We start from the raw sequence: 5865 nt of genomic DNA, 5'->3' as shown, positions 1-5865 counted from the left end.
TGTTAGCCAGGATGGTCTCGATCTCCTGACCTCGTGATCCGCCCGTCTCGGCCTCCCAAAGTGCTGGGATTACAGGCTTGAGCCACCGCGCCCGCCCCAGCTAATTTTTTGTAGCCGTATTGCCCAGGCTGAGCCCCAACTCTCAGGCTCAAGCAATCCTCCCGCTTCGGTCTGAGTGCTGGGATTACCCTGCACTCAGCCAAAAGCTGGTTGTGAAACAGTCAGCAGCACAGCACTGCTTCATACAATGAACAACACAGACTCCTGGCAGCTGCGCTTGTGCCAGGCTCTGAGCACTTTCTCCTTTCTGCCACCCCAGGAGATAGGGAGCATCTTTATCAATCCCACTTACAGATGAGGAAGCAGAGACCCAAGGAAGGGAGAAATGTCGCACGTTGAAGGTCACACAGCAAATTAGTGGCAGGGCTACGATTCGAATTCAAGTGCTCCCAAGTTCCCAAACTTGGACCCTCTCTCAACCACTGTGGTTTCCTGTCTCCAAATAATAATAGCAGCAACCTCAGGCTGCTACTATTTTTATTTGTCAATTCGTTTATATTTATTTGTTATTTTAATTTGTTACTACTAACAAATCAATGAGACTCTGTGAGTAAAGTGCTTCACAGGGGACCAGATTCAAAATTCGTATGTGGGAACATTATTATTACTATTTGGCAAATATGGCCCGAGGAGTCTCAGGGACAGTTGCAGAGAGGGAGGAGTTCCAGGGTAGTGTTCTGGAAGTATTGTGATCCCAGGGACGCTGCAGGGTGAAAGTGGGGGTCTTGGGGGTGGGCTAGAGGGGCTGAGCGCCGCCAATCCCTTCCCTGCATTGGCGCTGAGAGCTGCAGTTCTACCATGCACCACACGGGGGCAGCCGATCACCTCCCTACACGCGCCCCACACACACCAGGGTCCACCCCTGCCCTCCCTTTCCCAACAGCGTCCCCACCCGATTTCCCAGATGCTCAGGGACTGAGGCTTACTGAGAGGGAGGCTGCAAAGTGGATGAACCTTGAAAACAGCATGTTTAGCAAAAGAAGTCAGACGCAAAAGATCACTTATTGTATGCTTCCATTCATATGAAATATTCAGAGTTGGCAAATCCATAGACAGAAAGTAGATTAATGGTTGCCAGGGGTTGCCAGAGGGGGAATGAGAAGTGACTGCTGATGGCTACCAGGTTTCTTTTTGGGGTGATGAGAATGTTCTGGAATTAGATAGTGGTGACGCTTGCTGCAGCCTTGTGAATATACTAAAACCTACCGGACTCTGTTTGAAAAGGGCGAATCTTAGGTATGTGAATTGTATTTCAATAAAATAAAAAAAAAATTTTTTTTTGAGACGGAGTCTCGTTCAGTTGCCCAGGCTGGAGTGCAGTGGTGCGTGTTAGCCAGGATGGTCTCGATCTCCTGACCTCGTGATCCGCCTGCCTTGGCCTCCCAAAGTGCCGGGATTTTTAGTAGAGGTGGGGTTTCATCAGGTTGACCAGGCTGGTCTCAAACTTCTGACCTCAAGTGATCCAGCCGCCTTAGCCTCCCAAAGTGCTGGGATTACAGGCATGAGCCACTGCAACCAGCCTAGTTTTATTTATTGAAAAAAAAAAAAAAAAGTTTTTTTTTTTTAATTTTTGAGACAGTCTCTCTCTGTCACCCAGGCTAGAGCACAGTGGTGAGATCATGGCTCACTGCAGCCTCCACCTCCCGGGATCAAATGATCCTCCCACTTCAGCTCCCTTAGTAGCTAGGACTACAGCGTGCCACCACGCCTGGCTAATTTAAAAAAAAAATTTTTTTGTAGAGATGGGATCTTGCTATGTTACCAGGCTGGTCTTGATCTCCTGGGCTCAAGCAATCCCCCTGCCTTGGCCTCCCAAAGTGCTGGGATTACAGGCATGACCCACCACACATGGCCCTAGTCTTTTAAAGTAACCCTGACACTCATACCCAGCTCCACCCAGCACCAGCTCCAGCCCCAGCCCTCACTTCACTTGGCATCTCCAACTCTAGCCGGAAGTCCATCTCCAAACCCACCTCCAACCCTCAGCTTCAGTCTGTCCCCACCGATGCATTCATTTAAATTTCATTTAAATCTTGACTGCTGGCCGGGCGCGGTGGCTCAAGCCTGTAATCCCAGCACTTTGGGAGGCCGAGACGGGCGGATCACAAGGTCAGCAGATCGAGACCATCCTGGTTAACACGGTGAAACCCCGTCTCTACTAAAAAAAAAAAAAAAAAAAAAAACTAGCCGGGCGAGGTGGCAGGCGCCTGTAGTCCCAGCTACTCGGGAGGCTGAGCCAGGAGAATGGCGTAAACCCAGGAGGCGGAGCTTGCAGTGAGCTGAGATTCGTCCACTGCACTCCAGCCTGGGCGACAGAGCTAGACTCCGTCTCAAAAAAAAAAAAAAAAAAAAAAGTCTTGACTGCTGAGGGCCAGGCACGTAGCTAGGCTTATAAAGATGAACAGGATCAACAAAGTGAACTTTGCTGAGTTTATCTGCAAGGAATCCAGCTGCATCTGATAATTTCAGATTGTAGAAGGTGCAATAAAGAAATCGACAGACTGGGCACGGTGGCTCACGCCTCTAATCCCAGCACTTTGGGAAGCCGAGGCAGGAAGATGGCTTGAGGCCAGGAGTTTGAGACCAGCCTGGACAACATAGTGAGATCCCTGTCTCTACAAAAAATACAAAAATTAGCTGGGCGTGGTGGCGCATGTCTGTAGTCCCAGGTACTCAGGAGGTTGAGGTGGGAGGATCGTCTGAGTCTGAGAGATCCAGGCTGCAGTAAGCCATCATTACGCCACTGCACTCTAGCCTGGGCAACAGAGCGAGACTCTGTCTCAGGAAAAAAAAAAAAAGCAAAATAAATTGACAAAGCAGAGTGACGCCTCTGTGAGACGGGACCGTGGAGAACAGAGGAAGAGACCATGGGGCTGGAACTGGGATGATGCAAAGGAGGGCCCCATGCACAGACCTGGGTGCAGGAGCTTCTAGACAAAGAGAACCACAGTTCCAAAGCCATGCCCAGTGCCCTCCTCCATAGATCCCCCTCCCCAGCCCCTGGGCCCAGCAAAACTTCCCTCCTGGTCTTCAGCCCGTGGCAGGGAACTGTGGAGAGATGCTTGCCTGCCCCCAAGTTCTCATTCCAAGTCCTCGGGGCTTGCCCATGCTGGAGAGCAGCTCTGGGCTGGCGTCCAGCTTGGGGTGTCTCCCTGGGGCGCCCAGGATGGTGTTGTCACCTCAGGAGGCGTGAAGAGCATGCAGGCGTGGGCGGATTCCGGCCTGGAGCGGGGGTGAGGGTGGGGGCCCGGCTGTGGGCCTCGGCCTTCCCAGCCCAACCGCAGCCTGGCCTAAAAGGGCAGACAGATAATGAGTCCTTCCCGCCCCTGGCCCAGAGAGGGAGGGGTTTCCTGACAGGAAATTGTCCTCCTCCGAGCACCCCCCCAACTCAGATCCAAGCTCTCAGCAGTCCTGGCTGAAGTAGCCTGGGGACAGGACAGCAGCGGGAACAGAAGGACGGGCAGGAGGACAGAGGTGAGTGTGCTGGGGACAGGGGGAAGGGGTCCCACCTCCCACTGGGAGCCCTTCTGGGAAAAGAGTTGCCCTGAGTTGCACTGGACTAGAGCTGATGAGAACCTGTGCCTTGAACCCAGCAGGGGCCGGGGGGCAAGAGAGAATCTGGGGCCTGACCCCAGCGGGGTGCCGGCGAGAAGGCAGAAAGGAGATGAGAACAAGAGGAGGGTACAGGGGAGAATTTGAGGACTCGAAGGGTCCAGAGAGGGTGCAAGGGAGCACTGGAAACCTTGGCCACCAAGGGAGAAGAGAGATGAGACGACATTGGGTCGAACGTCCTGCGAGTCTGGGTGGGAAGACTGAGGCCAGGACGGATCAAGTGTTTGTTCTGTCCCAAAAGATGGGGTCTCGGAGATGGGAGACAGGGACCAGGTGGGGATTGACATCAAGCAGGAGAGACCGAGATCAGGTTGGGATTGGAGATGCGGATGACCTTGCAGTGGGCTGGGCTGATGACAGGATTGTGTTTGGGGTCAAGGACTGGTCTGGGGTTGCACTGGTTGGGGTTGGGCTTGGGGACACGCCATGCAGAAAGACTGTTCTCTAATGTAGACGCTGGCGTTAGAGGTGATGGATTCTGCAAACCGAGGTCAGGGCCGCTGCAGAAGGTTAGGAACTCCAGGGAAAAGGCTGGCAGTGAGGAAGAGGAGGAGGGGCTCAAAGAGGGAAGCTCTGGTGGCCAAGACATCCTGCGGGCCTGAGAGGCTGGGGGCTTGAGGGATGCCTCGGAAGTGAGTCAGGGGCTGGGCACTGGGAGGCAGACAGAGGGTTGGAGGGGGCAGGATGTCAGCACCAGTTTGCAGAGGCGGGTGTTGGAGCCAGGAAGGGGAAAGACGTCGGAGCCAGTTTTGGGAAAATGTTGCAGCCAGGTTTGGGGATGCTGGATCCAGATTGGGGGCGATATTGAAGCCAGGTGGGGGAAAGTCAGACGTCGTCTGGGCAAGGTTGACTTCAATTGGAGGGAAATTCAAGCCTGAAATTTTGAGAGGAAGATGGAGACAGCTATGGGGTGGAGGGGGGATGATGGAGCCATTTTGGGATGAGGCATGTGGATGCCAGTTCAGAGGATGAAAGAGAAATCAAGGATGGCTGTGGTGGCTCATGACTGTAATCCCAGCACTTTGGGAGGCTGAGGCAGGTGGATCGCTTGAGCTCAGGAGTTGGAGACCGGCCTAGGCAACAGGACGAAACCTCATCTCTACTAAAAATACAAAAATTAGCCAGGTGTGGTGACTCGCACTTGTAGTCCCAGCTACTCAGGAGGTTGAGGTGGGAGGATTGCTTGAGCCTGGGAAGCAGAGGTTGCAGTGAGCCGAGACCATGCCACTGCACTCCAACCTGGGCGACAGAGTGAGACTGTCTAAAATATAAAAGAGAAGGTCAGAGTGCAGTGGCTCACGCCTGTAATCCTAGCACTTCGGGAGGCTGAAGTGGGTGGATCACAAGGTCAGGAGTTTGAGACCAGCCTGGTCAATATGGTGAAACCTTGTCTCTACTAAAAATACAAAAATTAGCCAGGAGTGGTGGTGGGCACCTGTAATCCCAGCTACTTGGGAGCCTGAGGCAGGAGAAATCGCTTGAACCCAAGAGGTGGAGGTTGCAGTGAGCTGAAATCGTGCCATTGCACTCTAGCCTGGGTGACAGAATGAGACTCCATCTCAAAAAAATAAAATAAAATAAAAGAGAAATGAGCGTGCAAATAATGTGTGTGCATGGGGGGTATCTATTGCACATCCCTGGGGGCTCCAGGCAAGGGGTTGTCATGGTGACTGCCTCCTAGAGGGTGGGGGCCCATGGAGACTGGAAGGAGGTCCGAGAGCATTTCTAGGAACCGGAGGGTTGAGAAGCAGCAGCTCAGGGGTTGAAATGGGGGAGGAAAGAAGGGGCCTCTCCATCATGGAAAGGGGTGCTCTTACCCACAGCCTAGGCAACCCAGGCCTTTTGCACACCACCCTCTTTCCAGGCCTCCTGTCCACCCCCACACGTCTGCATAATCCTGACCGTGTCCCGACCTGCTCAGAACCCTGTCCTGGTGACAAACAAACTACAGGTCCAGCAATAGGAGAACAAGTGAACATCTGACCCTTTACGCAATTCATACAGTGGAATATTACATAGCACTTAAATGAACTGGAGCTGTATAGCTAGACATGGATAAATCTCACAAGTTCATAATGTGGGCAAAAAAATAAATTTTAAAGCAAGTTGCAAGATACAAATAGTATGATACCATTTATAGAGAGTCTGAAACCGTGTAAAACAGTATATTATTTCTGGATACAAGTCTATGGA

General features: G+C 52.4%; 1 protein-coding gene across 1 annotated transcript in view; it reads left to right on the top strand.

The window, feature by feature from the left end:
* Window positions 1-3472: 3472 nt before the first annotated feature.
* LOC105535886 overlaps window positions 3473-5865 on the top strand; it is a 7768-nt gene continuing 5375 nt past the window's right edge. Inside the window, exon 1 of the mRNA XM_011975139.1 lies at window positions 3473-3534. The gene's annotated coding sequence lies outside the window, so the exon portion shown is untranslated. The remainder of the gene's footprint in view (window positions 3535-5865) is intronic.

The sequence above is a fragment of the Mandrillus leucophaeus genome, unplaced genomic scaffold (genome assembly GCF_000951045.1).
Source record: "Mandrillus leucophaeus isolate KB7577 unplaced genomic scaffold, Mleu.le_1.0 Scaffold151, whole genome shotgun sequence".
Classification (NCBI taxonomy): domain Eukaryota; kingdom Metazoa; phylum Chordata; class Mammalia; order Primates; family Cercopithecidae; genus Mandrillus; species Mandrillus leucophaeus.
Note: the sequence above shows the minus strand (reverse complement) of the source record. Positions and strands in the feature narration are given on the sequence as shown.